General features: G+C 43.0%; 1 protein-coding gene across 3 annotated transcripts in view; it reads left to right on the top strand.

Moving 5' to 3' along the window:
* LOC149262730 (coiled-coil protein) overlaps positions 1-18089 on the top strand; it is a 382714-nt gene that overhangs the window by 202991 nt on the left and 161634 nt on the right. The gene's annotated exons all lie outside the window — the stretch shown is intronic.

Below are 18089 nucleotides of genomic sequence, written 5' to 3'. Positions count from 1 at the left end.
GCTGTCACTCTAATCCCCACCCTCTCTGTTCTAGCTGTCTCCCTACAGCAGACTATGGGGTGTAGTCCCTATGAAATGTGAAGATGCAAAACCCATCGGCAACCAACAAGTCTAGGAGACACCACTGAATGGCTTAGCAACTTGGTTAATTTAGCAAGTTTAGTAATTTGATTAGATTATCTTGAAAGACTAGTGCCTTAAATGGAGTCAAAATACTTGCTTTAAGTGAATTATCTACCAAGCCACCGGATGAACAGTTGTTGATTTAAGATGCTTCACTATCCTATATGAAATGCAACACCTAAAAACTAAGTGAAATGCAAGATCTTGGTTAATTTTAAGCTAGATGCCTAACTAGATGAATCCTTTCTCTTAGCTATTTTGAAACTAATCTCTAGAGTAGGTTGTGGAGAGAAGTCCAAGGAAAGATAGCAATGGCTATGTTAACGATAACTCCCTTGGAAATCTAACTATCCGATGCCTCCGGTGCTACAGAGACTGTGGCTTTGACAATTGCAAGATCACCATGTTAACCACAAAAGAGGGTCTAGGCTTCGCAAGCTGGGTGAGAAAGGTGGTCCCCAAGCTTATGCTTGGAGGTAAATTAGTTAGTGCAAGACTAATCCTAGAATACAATTGAAAAATATGAGTGATTACTCTTAAGGTGAAATTATTAAGTATTTTAAGTACTTAGAGACAAATTACAATGATATTCAATTTGTAACAATGAAGTACTTAACAATGTACAATGACAATCTTCACCAAACGAAAGTGCTCAATGAACAAAATATATGGCACCAGAAAATGTTGCCAAGATTACAAATATAACAATGGACAATTGCTCATGAGATGACAATAAGTCAACAAGTCCAATGCTTCTTAACACAATTTGCAACTTCCAAGATTACTTAAATTATAACAATAGAATACCAATATGACTCTTAGATACATAAGAGAGAAATTGAACACAATTAGATTACTTCAAGATTTCTCTTATCACAGTTATGATTAGACAAGTGCCGTAAGAGTGACTTAGATTAACAAGATTATGAATACAAGAAGTGCTTATTCCACAATAATAGTAAAGAGCAATGTATTCACTTGTCTAATAACCAATGATAGCAATGACAACTAGAAATATCCCTTTAGAACCAAAATCACAATGATGCTAGCTATCAATGAGAGAAAGAGAGCATTGATCACCAATATTATTCTTTAAGCCAATCTTACCAAACAATTGCCAACTCAATTATCCCTTTAGAGCACTTATGTTCTTAGTTAGATGAGGATGCAAACAGTGAATGCTTATGCAAAAGTGTAATGTATGCGATATGCAAATGAATGCAAGGGATGCAAAATGCAATGAAATGCAAAATGGAGCAGCCAAGAAGATGATGATTGCAACAGTAAGAAAAACTCCCAATTCCACTAGAAGACTCTTATTCAAGATGCACAAGATGCAAAGAACAACTGCCAAATGAAATTAAATGATTGTTAGCCACTTTTAACACCACTGTAATGTTTATATCAGACCTTATATAGCATATATCAGACCTCTGTTTTTTATGACAACCTTCAAGAAATGACAAGATATGCCAAGCAATACAAGTCCAACCAATGCCAAATATTTACCAATAATGTAATATGCTTGAAAGCTAATTACTATGCCACTGTTAGACGATTTTATCACTACTGTAGGTGATTTTAGATGGCAGTAACAAACATATCAGATCTGGAGTATACCCAATAGTCCACAAAGCTCAATTTATATGCAGTCAATTCAACTATAAGATAATTCTTAATGTCTTAGGTGAATGGTTAGTGATATTAGACTTATCTTAGATGTGTTTAGGCCCTGAATACACAACTGTCATGAAATGCTTCAGAATTATAAATGAAGATAGTGATGATAATGAGAGATTAGGTAGCAAACCAAGAGGCCTAATGGCCTTGTAGATGCCTAGAGACTCTTCCAAACAACTTGTTCACCTGCAACCACCAGGTTAGCTCCAAAATCACAGCAAAACAAATTTTTAGAGATAAAATACTAATGCGTGCTGACTCAATGACTGAATAATGGCTGAATGAGGGCAAGAGGAAGAGGCTAGGCCTGGAAGAAGGCCAACGATGAGGCTAGAAAGGATAAAGGAGGCCAAGAAAGGGAAACGATAGGCCAAAGGAGGCTAGAAGGGACCACGACTAAGGGAAACAAGCCCAATAGGACTGCCGTCCAAGAGAATAGAGGCCAAAAATGGCCTGCGGCTCAAGGGAAAGCCCCTTAAGGGTTGCAGCAAGGGCAAGTGAAACCCTTTTAGTGCTGCGGCAAAAGAGGATAGAGGCAGTGGCTAGGGTTAAGGCCCTTAAGGGGCTGCGACCAAGGAAAAAGGCCTTAGAAGGCCATGACAAGGCTGGAGGAGGGGACGGCTAGGCCTTAGAGGCCAAAAAAAAATTCAGAACCCTGCAATCACAAAAAATTTACCATAAACTGCCAAAACTTGCTTCCTTAGGGCCAACGTCTTCCTTCTTTGGCTGGACGTTGAGCTTGGAGGATGACTGAGCGCTAGATCTTGCCTTCCTAGGCCTAGATCAACCTCAAAACCCTAACAAATTTGCTCAATAAGGCTGGATGTCTTGCTTGATTGAGAGAAAACCTTCAAACCCTAGCCTTAGGGCTAGATCTTGCACAAAAACTTTGATTTCCTTTGAGGTTTGAAGATCCACCTGCAAAATTAATGAAAGAATTTCCTAAAACCCCAAATATATACAAAAATTTCAAAACCCCAAAACCCGAAGTGCTAAAAATAAGACTAGGGTTAGAAAATAATTTTACCAATATTTACAAATGTACAATATTTATAAAATAAAATTATTAGCTCATTAGCAAATTAAATATTTTTAGCCCAAGATCAAATAATTTTTTTTTGAGAGATTTTTTAATTAAATTGCATGGATGAATAATTTCGAAATATAGGCCCGCCAAAACCCTAATGCAAAATAATTCACTACAACAAAATCTATGAGCCCAAACAAGGTTGGCTCTTCCCCACAATCTGTGAACTTGGAGTGCAAGGGCTAGCGTAGCTGTAAATCTCTATAAATTCTTAAGATAAACTATTAATTCATATAGTGAATCAGATCACCTATGATAACTCATACCAATAAAATGTTTTTATCACCGACAAATGAAATAACAGTTAAAAATTATTTAGCACAATATAGGATAAACACATAGCTAACACATATCACAGATCAACAGATGGAAGAACACCATGAACTAAACACCAAAGTCTTTCTATTATGATAAAAATGTTCCCAGCACGTGGTAGTCCCACTTAGCATTATTGTTAAGTGAAATATCAATTTTGGCCATTTTTGTCTTAATTCATGTTTGCACTTAGGAAATGTGGGTTTAGAGGCGCCACCTGTAATTTTGATTAAAGCAAGCCCAAATATTAGATTTGGAAGGGGAACATCGAACCTCTAGTGGAGCGTGGGGGCCACCCATAGAGAATCACGACCCACATGAGAAGTACGCACTCATCGGAGCAAGTTTAATAAGAGAAAATTGAGTTGGGCACACATGGGCATTTTGGAGGCACTTTGACTAAAAGGAAGGAAAGACACTCATTTTGGTATTCATGATCATTTGGTATTCTGCAAGTGTTGTTCAACACGAGTGTTTTCGAGCGGAATCTCAACCCTTGCTTCAATGGACTTTGAGTGCCAGCCCAAGGAGGAAGCCTCACCTATTCCAGTTTGATCCAGGAGCAGAGAGTGTGAGATTGAGGGAGGTTCTAGTAGCAGCAGCACAGTCACTCTGCAATCCTTGGAGGAGGCACAGTTGGGTGTTGAGGAGAGAAGGGAGATTGAGCCTGAAACTTGAGGAGGAGCCCAGGGAAGTGTTTTGAGGGAGATTGCAGCCATCTTGGGGGCTTTTTGCAACAAGATTGACAGGTGGTTTGAATTACCCAGCAGAAGTGCCATTGATGGGAAAGAGGGTTGTTATTTCAAGGTCAACCATTGGCCAATCCCTTGGTGGGTTATTCTAGATATTTGGTGGAGAGGCCGGGATTAATTTCCAGGAATTTTCTGAGCATCGGAGGAGGCCCTAGTAGTAGTTCTTCACAACCATCAACGTATTTTTTGGGCAGTACAACACAAAGCTAGGAGAGTAGCAATAGACTTGAGGGGCACTTCTTATTATTCACTTGGGCTTTTCTAGCTTGCCTTGGGCAAGCCCAAGTGCACTCTTTCCAACACCACATTGTACCCTCTTTATTTTTAATAAAATGGCTCAACAACGCAGTTTTTGGTGCAAATTCATGGACTGATTTATGTGTTTGCTTTTCGTGATTTTTATGTCTATGCATGCTTTGTTATTTACTATAAAAACTCCCTAGGAATATTATAGTGGTATCAGAGCTCATAGACTTGGTTCAGACTGTGGGAGCAACATGTTCTATCAAACTAGAGGATAGGCAAAACATGACTTGCCGGAGACAAAGGTACAAGAGTAGAGAAAGGCAGTGACAGATTACTCCAAATCCCGTGATAACTGAACCGAAGGTTGTGGAAACAAACACGACAGAGAATGAGGGAGATAGAAGGAGTAAGGAGAAGGAGTTTGCTCAACATTTGTTAAAGGTAGTACAGGACCTGTCCAAGAGTATTGAGGAACTAAGGTAGCGAAACCATAGCAACAACAAGGGTAAGGGAATTCAAGGCGAATTCCAGCTACGTGAAGGCTCCAACACTTCACAGCACCACGCATCCTTAACCCAACATGCCTCTTATTCCCAACACACCACCTAGATCCACTATTCCCACGTTCTTGACATCTGGAGCTGGTGGGCAGGAAGGGTAGGAGGAGTTTCATATGGGGGACTATTTCTTTAAATATCAGTCCTATGGACCCGAGTTTAGAGAAGCCATCACTTTTGGGGACTTTTGCTTGTTAAAGGGCAATAATAGGCCGAAGGGACAAAGTGGGGGAAACTACACGCAGGGGACAGATTTGCAATGTACTGTGGGGAGGTTGTTTCTCCCAAATTTTGATGGCTCTTCTAAGAGCTTAGCCAGAGCGTGGGTAGAGAAGATGCATGTCTACTTCCAGCTAAATCAAATGACGGAGGGGAAGGCAATAAAAGTTTCCACACTACATTTGGAGGGTGACAGCCTATGAGGATTTCACTAGGAGGTTGTTGGAGCGATTTGAGAGCAAAGATCTGGAGGAGCGCTTTGGGGAGTTGACAAGGCTCAAGCAGACCGGGTGCACTGAGGTCTACATTTCGGAGTTCATGAGGCTCCCAGTGATGGTGTCGGATCTATCAGAGTATTGGAGGGTCTACATGTTTATAGAGGGGCTAGCAGAGCCATTGCGGGGGTTGGTGAGGTCTAACAGGCCCGTTAATTTGCAGGATGTAGTGGGGAGGGCCCGAGATTTGCAGGATGCTCTACCGAGGGCTAGGGCATTGGCACCACTCAAATTAGCAGGGGACCTAAAGGGGATCCCTAAAGGGGAAAATGCTAGACCAAGGGCAACAAATGGAGACTTGGCCCACTGTCACCTCAGCTAAGGCTCCCTATTATTTATGGAATTTCACCGATGTGAGGAGGCCCGATATATATGGGGTCACAAATGAAGGATAAATCAACAAATGGATATAGAGTGACCCAAATAGTCCCTTTCCAGAAGAGTTTGAAGAATGAAGCTTGCTTTCTTTCTAAACAAGGTACAATGTTGTCTAGGAGAAGGATGGAAGGATTTGAGGGTTAGGCTTTGGAATATGACTTGTGAGAGAGTTTCCCAATCCTTGAAATCCTTATTTAAATTGGTATCCCGGATGGTTCTTGAAGAATTACCTTTTCAAAGAATTGGGACCACACGGGACCAAGTGGACGTAATCTAGGTTAAGAGGTAAAAGTTTAACAACCAACGATATTCTTAACCCAGATAGGAAGGGGGAAAGGATCAAAGAAACGATTTTCACTTAAAGGTGTTGATTTGATCCTATGAGGCAATAGCCTTGGGCATACTAGGGCAAAGTTTGATCTCAGAGCTAGGGCTTGGATTTTCTCACAATTCCACTGTCGGAATGGCTTCGAAATTGGAGGAGGCCTTGAGGAGACACCATCGTAGGGGATATTAAGAGTTAAAACTTTTTGGAAGGTTGTTTTGTTGGGAAGATGATGCCCTAGGTGACCCAACCTGGCTAGACCTAGGAAAAGGTGAAAAAGATTTGATTTTAGGTGATCACCTCTTGGTAGATCAATGCCTTAGTCTTGGGAGAATGGAGTCTATGATAAATATGAATGAGGACCTTTGGTTCTTAGTCAAGGAGGCCTCAAGACTACTTCGCTAGCCTTCTAGGTCAAAGAGAAGCAATCTTGCAACTTTTATACTTCGATGTGCAAAAGGTGATGGCTTATCAAAATGAATTTGTTGATAGAATTACCCCTAGGAGATTTCATTCAAATTACATGGCCCATACATTGAGAGATGCTATATAGAGACAAAATTACACAATTTAAGTAGTAAATGCATGCAACAATTAGCCCTAAAAATAGCGAAAATCCCAATCCAATGGATAGGACAAAGTAAAACAAGAATAACATTAAAAGCATGTACTTACATGTAATAGAACATATCCAACCATCCACAATTTGATAAGAGAGATGATCGAAGATAAGATAAACCAAATCCACACATCAAAATTCATCCATAAAGCTCCAATTCATCCTACAACAAAAAGTGCGAAATTCTCAAGAGAGAGAAGAGATCCAATCCAAAGTAATGATGAGCAAATGAACTCATCTCACTTGTATTTATACACTAATGAGGAGTTCGAATTAGTCTCCTTGGCCTACATAAGCCCCAAAAATAAAATAATGTGCTAATAATCTAACTTTTGGTGACAAGCCCACCAAACTATCTCACAAATGAAAGAATATGTCTTTTAAGAGGTCAAATGATGAATAATACATGTCATAGAGCCCTCCAAGAGGCCTGATGAGGTCCATGGGTGCCATAATGAAGAGTAGGACCCTCAAAAGTGATGGACAAGGGGTTGGCCCCTTGTTCTCCAAACAATAAACCTGTGGTGCTCCCAATGGGTGTGGGGCCACAATAATAACATCATGGGTTTCCAAATGTGTCCAAGATGCCTATAGATCGTCTGCAAGGGCTTTGATGATGGTGTAGGGGATGCCACATCATCCTACAAGTCCTGGTTCAGCTACCAAGTGCATGGTACATTTGTGGGGCCGGTTTGGCAAAGGTGAACCAGGTGCATCTTCCTTGTCCAATGGGAGTATCTCGAGCATCTTTGACCATCCTCGGGGATCCATGGAGTGATGTCTACTGCTGCGGAGGCCCATGGCTCTCAACACACACCTTATATGTGCCAATGTAAACCTCTAGAGGATTAGTACCTCGTATAGGGAGACCAAACCCAAGATGGAGACCATTGGCAATCATGCTTAAGATCCAATGTGTTGCCTAGCCTTCTAGTAAAACAAGTCATTAGAGAAATCAAGTAAATGAACTTACCAACCATGGACCACAAGTGGGGACTTCATAATGGCCTGCCCTTCCATAATGGGCTTCGAGATGTGCCAATGTCTCCTAACTCCAAATGGGGTTAACCAAGTATCCTATTAGGTGGTTTCTACTTCTAAAAGGGATAATATGGTCAAGGTACATCCTTCAAAACGTGGTGGCATGTGACAGGTAGGTGAATGAAGTAGGGGATGAGAAGGGGCATCCTTGGTCCACATGTTGGGTTACAAGGGTAGCTAATAAAAGGGAAACCCACACTTGGGTTTATAATGTATAGGAGGGAGGTGCCCTAACCTTGATTTTTCCACCCTTCTTTATATGCCTTTTGCCTTTTTATGATTTTCTTTGATTAATTACTCAGGGCTCAAGGGGTAAAAGCATGATGCATAAGATATAATAGTGAATAGCCCCATTTAAGGTAGGGTGGTTCATTGCCCACTCTGGGTTGGGACAATCATGGGTTCCTATATGATGAAGGAGTCTCATAGAACCTGTAGGACCCAGGGTGATGGCCATGATGATGGGGTAGAGCTCATGAATTGACTTTTGCCCACGTGCTAAATGTGTTTGCCTTGACCATGTTTTGCATTTTGTGGTACATTTTCCTGTTGAATGTGGCCAAATCTGCTTTTATCTTTCTTTTTAGCTGCATCAACCTTTGGGGCATCATTCCAGGCTTGACCCAAGGTGTGGGCAAGGGCAAGGGGTGAGCTAACCCTATGTGGACCCAGTTGAGAGAAATGATGAATGGGGTGATAATGAGTGGAATGGGGGTAATATATGTGGATAAGGGAGCGGTACGATACAACCAAAATTAGGGTTTCCTGTGAAATACCATCCCTAAAGCCAAATGTTGATTTCGTGTAGCATCGGATGTGCTCTAGCCACGAAATTTGGTGCAGAGGTTGGGGCACATGGGATCTCCAATACCCAGAAAGGGTTTGGGCTGATTCTAAATAGTTCAGGAGATATTAAAATAATTAATATTTTTAATGGAGTCCCTAAGTCTAAACTTAGGGAAAATAAAATATTAATGTGGATTAATATGAAACTGTGTTAGAATGGTCCAAAAGACATGGATCAAGCCAGATCTAATCTTAGCTGTTGATTAGAGACTTAATCTCAGCCGTTGATATGTGAACAGGAAAATTATAAGAGAAGACTTGAGGGTCACTTGGAGAATACACCAGAGTGATCAGTGATTCTATTCTCTAGAGTGGGGTTTGCTGAGAGAGATAGAATTAGTGATTGGGAGATGTAGCTGAGGGGAATTTGAGTACAGAGAGACAAAGAGGCAGAGATAGTGCCGGGAGAGTAGCGCAGTAGCCAAGGAGAGTGACGCAGAGCCAGCCAGGGCTCATGCAGGGCCACGCAGAGGCAACCGGAAGTTGCGCAGAGCCTTAGAGAGGCCAGCGTTGCTGATGCAGAGGGCCAGAGGGCTGATGCAGGGCCTCCCAGGGTTGACGTAGAACCATCTGGGTGATGCAAGGCCAGTGTGAGGCAGAGAGGGGCTGATGCAGTCCAGAGAGAGGCTGACGCTAGGGTTTCTGGGGCAGATTTGTGCTGAGTAGCTGCCGGAAGGATTATCCGGGGTTTCAACGAGAGGATTTGTCAGAAACCGAGAGGTATTACTGCCAAGGAAATTCTCTGTTGGGTAGGCCAGTTTTAGCACCCAGATTGTACTCTGATATTGCATAATAAGAATACCCTCAGATAACTGCATCAATTTTCCCACATTGGATTTTTCCGGGGCCATTAGTCCAAAAATAATGGTGACATATGGTGTGTTTGTTTCTGTTTCTTTTAGTTGTTGATCTGTAATATGTTGAGCATGCATTAGTGTTTATTTTCAGTATTTACATTGTAAATAACTTGTTAAGTAAAATAACAAGTAGGTAGGAATAAATCAGATAAAGTGCATGGAGGGTTTCTAACTAAGTAAACTTTGAAACTTCAACATGGTATTAAAGCGTGATTGCAGATCAGAAGAGGACTGAGGACATTAGCCGAGCGGAGCAATAGCAACAGAAAACAGTTGTGTCGAGGTGACAAAAGTTGTTTCTAGCAGAGCAGCAACAAGGGAAGGGTGACACAGTGCCTGCGTCATCAAGGGTGAGCCTAGAAGAGGCAGCGCAGAAGCTATGGAGGCAAAGGGAGCCTCACGCAAAGTCACACAGTAGCTGGGAAGGCTGACGCAGTTGGCTGAGGAGGCCGGGTTGCTGGTGCCAGGATTGCGCAGAGCATAGGAGCTCTCACCTTCAGGTTGTTGGGGTTTGGAAGGCTGTGGGAATATTGTAGAGTGGAGCCGGTGAGGTACTATAGTCAGAACAATACCTGACAGAGCAAGGCTAGAGGAGTTGCTATCGAGGGTTTCTAGCTGAGGAACCCGGATCAGTGGTGCGGTTGCACAAGATGATCAGAGCAGAGGGCATCTCGACAGCGACAGAAGGATTTCTAGGAGGGAAATCAGGACTCAGAGGAAGTCCAGAAGAGAACTTCCAAACGGGAAGTAGAGACTCAGAGTGGAACAGAGAACTTCTAGGAGGGAAGTAGAGGAGCATCATGGCACTACAAGGAGTAAGATACCACGATAGACTGGATGGAGTGTCGAACTTCGCGGTTTGGAAGGCCAGAATCTTGTCCGTACTTGATAGGAAACGTGTCAAGAACTTTGCCTTGAAGGTAATGGCTATCCCAGTCGACCCCAATGATAATGACAAGTATGAGGAGGCAATGGTGAGGGCCAAGAGCATCATCCTTAACGGGGTTAAGGATCATGTAGTACCACACATAGTCGAGAAGGAAACGACATTTGAGATGTGGGAGGCTCTTAAGAAGTTGTACCAGCATACTTCTGTGCAAAGAAGAATGCTGCTTGAGAATCAGTTGAGGTCGTATCGGATGAAGAAGGGAGAACTGATTAATGCCTTTCCTCGAAGGACTGAATGAGATTCAAGATCAATTGATTGCTATAGAGGCGACATCGGATCAGGAGCTGATGATGAGGACAACCCTGAATGCTGTCTCAGAAGACTGGGAGGTATTTGTCCAGAGTATACTGGGCAGAGGGACTCTCTCGTCTTGGGATGAGATGTGGGCAGCTCTTCGCCAGGAAGAGATCAGACGACAGTCGAAGATGGGTAGCAGCAGCAAGGGGATCAAAGTTAAGCAGGAGGAGGAAGATGTGGCCCTAGCATCTGAGGAAAAGCAGGAAAAGTGGAAGAAGAAAGATCTCTCCAAGATCAAGTGCTTCCACTGTGGGGAGCTGGGTCATTATGCGACCCAGTGTCCAAGGAAGAAGAGTAAGAGAGAGTCTTCTGAGACTAAGGCAGTGCCAGCACGGGCAAAGAAGGAAGATTTGACAGACGATGATTGTGCCATGAGTGCACACGCACCACTTGAGCAGAAGTGGGGAGACATCGAGTTGTAGTCAGACGGACTATAGGTGATGAGGGGCAGGATCCTCGAGGTACCCAAACTCTTGGATTAGACCTTGCTACAGGAGCCTCGAAGAGGAGTAGCAGGACTGGCTGGGTCGGGTAGAGATGGATTCAGATGAAGCGACAGAGAGAGCTACAGTGCAAGAGTTCTGAGACAGCGCGAGGCTAGCACGCTGCAGTAGTGCGAGAGGCACAAGAGTGTTGCACCAGTGCAGGATGGCACAGAGAGGTGTGCAACGGTGCGAGATGCAGGGAGTTGTTGCAGCAACATAGAGGTCAGAGAGGGAGCACTTGTCAGCGACAGAGGGAGCTTCAACATCAGTGGGTGTCTCTAGCCCAATAGGGAGGTCAGATTGGGAGATCAGTTACTTACTTCTCAGTAACTGAGTTGCAGTGCAGCAGTGGGCAACATGATGCAACATGATGAGAGGAGGTGCAGTGCAGATGCAATACTGGGAGAAAGGACCAGCAACAACACGAATGCAGAGGGAGCTGTCGTATAGATGCAGCAGTGGCAGTGGCAGAACCATGGGCAACAATATAGGATGCAACAGTGCAGAGGATGGTGGGTAGTAGGCCTAGCATCAGTACGGGGACCGATGCCGGATGATCAGAGTAATACTCAGTCACGAGTATTGCTAGAGCACAATCCTCACTAAGAGGGAGTGTTGATTTGGGGTAGCATCAGATGTGCTCTAGCGACGAAATTTGGTGGAGGTTGGGGCACATGGGATCTCCAATACCCCTAAAGGGTTTGGGCAGATACTAAACAGTTCAGGAGATATTAAAATAATTAATATTTTTAATGGAGTCCCTAAGTCTAAACTTAGGGAAAATAAAATATTAATGTGGATTAATATGAAACTGTGTTAGAATGGTCCAAAAGCCATGGATCAAGCCAGATCTAATCTTAGCCATTGATTAGAGACTTAATCTCGGCCGTTGATATGTCAACAGGAAAAGTATAAGAGGAGGCTTGAGGGTCACTTGGAGAATACACCAAAGTGATTAGTCATTCTATTCTCTAGAGTAGGGTTTGCTAAGAGAGATAGAATTAGTGATCGGGAGATGCAGTTGAGAGGCATTTGAGTACAGAGAGACAGAGAGGTAGAGATAGTGCCAGGAGAGCAGCGTAACAGCCAAGGAGAGTGACGCAGAGCCAGCTAGGGCTCACTTAGGGCCACACAGAGTCAGATGGGAGCTGCGCAGAGCCTTAAAGAGGCCAGCGTTGCTGATGCAGAGGGCTAGAGGGCTGACGCAGGGCCTCCCAGGGCGGACGCAGACCCATCCGGGTGATGCAGGGCTAGCGTGAGGCAAAGAGGGGCTGACACAGTCCAGAGAGAGGCTGACGCTGGGGTTTCTGGGGCAGTTTTGTGCTGAGGAGCTGCCGGAAGGATTTTCCGGGGTTTCAACTGGGAGATTTCTCTCAAACTATGAGGTATAGCTGGTAAGGAAATTCTCTGTTGGGTAGGCTAGTTTCAGCACCCAAATTGTACTCTAATATTGCTTAATAAGAAAACCCTCAGATAGCTGCGTCGGTTTTCCCACATTGGGTTTTTCTAGGGACATTAGTCCAAAAATAATGGTGTCATATCGTGTGTTTGTTTCTGTTTCTTTTAGTTGTTGATCTGTAATATGTTGAACATGCACTAGTGTTTATTTTCAGTATTCACATTGTAAATAACTTGTTAAGTAAAATAACAAGTAGGTAGGAATAAATCAAATAAAATGCATGGAGGGTTTCTAACAAAGTAAACTTAGAAACTTCAACATCAAATGGTCAGTAAAAGAGATCCCATGGGACTAGAATCCAAGGTTAATATCCAAAAGGGGTCTAGGGGACAAGAGCATAGACCTAGTCCATTCTTTCTACCAAATCCCCCCATGAATCCATACCCAAAAATGTCCATGATAAGCAAACTACAATACTCAATTACCAAATGACAAGGCATATTGTTGATTTGGGGTAACATCGGATGTGCTTTAGCCATGAAATTTGGTGGAGAGGCTAAAGTACATGAGGCCTCCAAGACCCAAAAATGGTTTTGGTAGATTTAAACCAGTTTGGGAGATATTAAAATAATTAATATTTTTAATGGAGTTCCTAAATCAAAACTTAGGAAAAATAGAATATTAATGGGTATTAATATAAAATTGAGTTAGAAGGTTCCAAAAGTCATGAATCAAGCGAAATCTAATCTTAGCCGTTGATTAGTGATTTAATCTCGGCCTTTGAAGGACCAACAAAAAAGTATAAGAAGAGGCTTGAGGGTCAGTTGGAGAATACACTAAGGGAGACCAGTGAGTTCGATTTGTGGAGCGGGGTTAGCTGAGAAATTCGAACTAGTCTGGAGAGCAACTTGAGGCAGTGGGTACGGAATAGAGAGTCAAGAACAACACCAGAAGACCAACGCAGAGGTTGAAGAGGCAGACGCAGAGGTAGCAGACTGTGCAGTCACTGGAAGGCCTGCGTGGGTGACGCAGAGAGGCCTAGTGTTGATGCAGAGAGGCAGGAGTTGACGTAGTAGCTTTGGGAGCTGCGTAGAGACCAATAAGCCTGACGTCGATATCGGGAGAATTGCTGGAGCATTTGTTCTCTATTGGGTAAGCCAGTTTGGCACCCAGTTGTATTGAAGAATTGCTGAATAATAAAATCCTCATCTACTACACCAATTTTCCTGCATTGGATTTTTTCGGGGACATTTGTCCAAAAATATCTATGTTGATGTGTTGATTCTTGTGCATGTGTTTGTTTTTGTATTATGGTTTGATATCTGCAGCATAATTTATTTTAAAGTTTACTGAAGGGTTTTCGTAAATAACTTATTGGCAAATAAGTACGTAAAATAAATCAGTTGTTGCAGTGATAGAATTTTCACATGGTATTAGAGCAAGTAATCAAAGATAGGAAGAGAAAATTTAATTATGAGTCGTGACCATGATGCAGAGGCATCTACGTCAGGAGACTCGCACAAATTTTTAGAAAATTGCACAAGAGACAGTAACTTCGATTTCTCTATGTTGGCTTCCAGGTTGGAAGAAGAAGTGACTTTTGTGATTAGCTCTGCATCATCAGAGGTATGGTATATAGACAGTGGAGCCTCTTGGCATATGACGGGAATCCGGGAATGTTTCTCAGATTATCCGGAGGAGAGGATCAACTTTCAAATCACCATGGGGAACAAGGCAAAGTGTACTCTAGTAGGGAGGGGTACCATAGTTTTTCAAACAGAAATGGGAGAGCGGTTTCATGCTACCAATGTGCTGCATGTACCAACATTGGGGATGAACTTGCTTTCCATGTCGCAACTTCAAGGTAAAAGCTATGACGTTTCTTCATCAAGGAGAAAGTATACGTCAAACACCCGAGCTAGAAAAAGAAAGTGCAGATCGGGATGAAAAGTAACAAGCTGTACAAACTACAACTAGAATCACCAATGGCACTAATAGGCAGTCATGGAGACAAGGATTTGAATGAACTATGGCATAGAAGAATAGGACATTTGCACCACGGGGCTCTGAGAATTCTCAGAAACACTGTAACAGGAGTTCCGGATCTTAGTACGGAATGAGATGATGTATGCAGAGGATGTGCTCTTGGAAAGTATGCTAAACCAACATTTCCTAGAAGTAAAAACAGGGCTAAGAGTGTACTAGGATTGATACACTCAGATATCTGCGGACCTATGTCCACTAAAGCTCTTAGTGGTGCTGAGTACTTCCTCACCTTCATTGGTGACCAGTCAAGGAAAAATTGGATTTATTTTCTGAAAACCAAGGATGAGGTTTTCTTTCGATTCAAAGAGTTCAAGGCTCTGGTGGAGAATCTGACTGGGAAGAAAATAAAAGTTTTGTGCTCAGATAATGGTGGAGAGTATGTCGATAAGGACTTCACTGATTTTTGCACAAGGATGGCATCAGAAGAGAAAGGACGGCTCCTTACAATCCGAAGTAGAATGGAGTAGCAGAAAGAAAGAACAGGGCTATTGTAGAAGTAGTTAGGGCCATGATGTATGATCATGATATGCCAAAATTCGTGTGGGCAGAAGCATGCAACACAATAGTCTATGTTTAGAATAGAACTCCTCATCGAGCATTGGGCAAAATTACTCCAGAGAAAGTCTTCACAGGGAAGACGCAAGTCAGTCACTTTAGGATATTTGGGAGATTAGCATATTACCGCATACCCGAGGAAAAGAGGAAGAAGTTGGATCAAACTGCAGAAAAAGGATATCTAGTGGGATATAGCGAGAACACTAAGGCATACAAAATCTATCTTCCACGGAGTAGGAAGGTAGTAGTTCGACGAGATGTGAAGTTCATGGAGGACAGGGCTTTCTGAAAATCTCGAGAAATGCCTTCTGAGGAGCAGTCAAAAGAGGAGCCGTTGGTCAAGCCTCTTCAACTAAAGGAAGTAAAGAATTCTTCCTTGGATCAGGAAGAATCACAGGATGAGGAGGAGCTAACCGAAGCACCTGCTAATAGAGGAAGAACGAGCAGAGAACTTTGTCAGATTCTGTGAGATGCAGAGGACTTCATCGGTGCGCCAAGGAACAATAAGAGGGAGCGAAAACAACCAGATAGATATCAGGCATTAGTAGCTCAGGATGGGGAGCCTGCTAGTTTTCAGGAGGCAACTCAACATCAGGTTTGACTGGATGTGATGATAGAGGAGTACAACTCCATAATGGTGAACGATGTCTGGGAGGTAGTGCCAAGGCCTCAAGACAGATCAGTGGTAAGTTCAAGATGGATCTACAAGATTAAATACGCTGCAGACGACAGTGTTGAGAAATACAAAGCCAGGTTTGTGGCTAAGGGTATGTTTAGAAGGAAGGAATTGACTACGAAGAATTGGTAGCCAGGTATACATCTATTAGAACCGTGATATCTCTTGCAGCATAGATGGGGTGGGAGATTCATCAAATGGATGTCAAAACGACATTTCTGAACGGGGTGCTAGAAGAAGAGGTATACATTGAACAACCAGAGGGCTTTGAGACACATGAGAAGAAGTCTCATGTATGCAGATTGAAGAAAGCCTTGTATGGGCTGAAACAGGCACCTAGAGCATGGCATGGTCAAATTGATGGCTACTTGCAAAAGATGGGATTTGTTAAGAGTGACGCAAATCCAAATCTCTACTATCTGGTTGTAGAGAATGAGGCTCTAATCTTACTGTTATATGTGGATGATTTCTTCCTTACAGGATCATCCAGGCTCATTAGGGACTGCAAGAAGAATGTAGCCACGGAATTTGACATGAAACATTTGGGACGAATGCATTATTTCCTGCGGTTTGAAGTTTGGCACCAAAAGGGGGAGATCTTCCTTAGGCAAGGGAGATATGCTACAGAAACCCTAAAGAGATTCAGGATGGAGGACTGTAGACCCATGGCTACTCCAATGATCACCAACTGGAAGAAGATTGATGGGTCAAAAGACAAGGATGTTGATTCCACCTTATACAGGCAGCTTATAGGGCCCCTGATGTATCTGGTTAATACTAGGCTAGACATTTGCTACGCTGTCAATATCCTCAGTTAGTTCATGGTGGAGCCGAAGAGGGCGCACTGGGCAACAACCGAACATGTTCTTAGGTATTTACAAGGAACAATTGATTATGGACTCTTGTACACTAGGAGTTAGGATATCAGATTGAGTGGATTTACTGATGCAGATTGGGCTAGAAGTTCAGTGGATCGGAAAAATACCTCTGGGTACTGTTTCAATATTGGATTAGGAATGACGTCTTGGTGCAGTAGGAAAGAAAAATCCGTGGCTCTGAGCTTAGCGAAGGCAGAATATATGGCTGCGAGCACAACTTCGTGTGAGGCCATATGGCTTAGAAAACTGCTTGTGAACCTATTCAGAAGAAAGATGGAGGCGACCAGGATCATGTGCGATAATATGAGTTGCATCAAACTCTCTGAGAATCTAGTGTTTCACGATCGGTCAAAACATATTAATATCTAGTGTCACTTTATCAGAGACTGTGTCCAACGAGGAGATGTACAGTTGAGCTACACTCCTACACGAGAACAGGTGGCAAACATCCTCACCAAGGCCCTTGGAAGAACAAAGTTTCATTATTTGAGGGAAAAGATGGGGATGATAAAGAATCCATTTCAGTAACAGAAATGGGGGTGATGTTGCAGTCCAATAGCAATCAGTAGTAGCATGATGCAACATGGTGAGAAGAGATTGCAGTGCACATGCAGTGTTGGGAAGAAGGACCAACAGAAGCACGAATGCAGAGGGAGTTGCAGTGCAGATGTAGTGTTGGGAGAAAGGACCAGCAACAGCACGGATGCAGAGGGAGCTGTCGTACGGATGCAGTAGTGGCAGAGGCAGAGCCATAGGTAGCAGTAGAAGATGCAACAATGCAGAAGATGTTGGGCAGGGAGGCCTAGCATCAACACAAGTATCGGTGCCATATAGTCAGAGTAATGTTAAGTATGGAATATTACTAAAGCATAGTCCTCGCTAAGAGGGAGTGTTGATTTGGGGTAGAATCAGATGTGCTCTAGCCATGAAATTTGGTGGAGAGGCTAAAGCACATGAGATCTCCAAGACCCAGAAATGGTTTTGGCAGATTCTAAATGGTTTGGGAGATATTAAAATAATTAATATTTCTAATGGACTTCCTAAGTCGAAACTTAGGAAAAATAAAATATTAATGGGTATTAATATAAAACTGGGTTAGAAGGTTCCGAAATTCATGGATCAAGCCAAATCTAATCTTAGCCGTTGATTAGAGATTTAATGTTGGCCGTTGAAGGACCAACAGGAAAAGTATAAGAAGAGGCTTGAGGGTCAGTTGGAGAACACACTAAGGGAGACTAGTGAGTTCAATTTCTCGAGCGGGGTTAGCTGAGAAATTAGAACTAGTGGTCTAGAGAGCAGCAGGAGGTAGCGGGTACAGAACAGAGAGTCAGGAACAACACCAGAAGACCAGCGCAAAGGTTGAAGAGGCAGACGCAGAGGCAACAGATTGTGCAGTCACTGGAAGGCTTGCGTGGGTGACACAGAGAGGCCCAGTGCTGATGCAAAGAGGCAGGAGCTGACGCAGTAGCTCTGGGAGCTGCGTA

This window comes from Pinus tabuliformis, chromosome 6 (genome assembly GCF_031772625.1).
Source record: "Pinus tabuliformis cultivar Carrire ecotype Pingquan chromosome 6, CPIR1, whole genome shotgun sequence".
Taxonomy (NCBI): domain Eukaryota; kingdom Viridiplantae; phylum Streptophyta; class Pinopsida; order Pinales; family Pinaceae; genus Pinus; species Pinus tabuliformis.
Note: the sequence above shows the minus strand (reverse complement) of the source record. Positions and strands in the feature narration are given on the sequence as shown.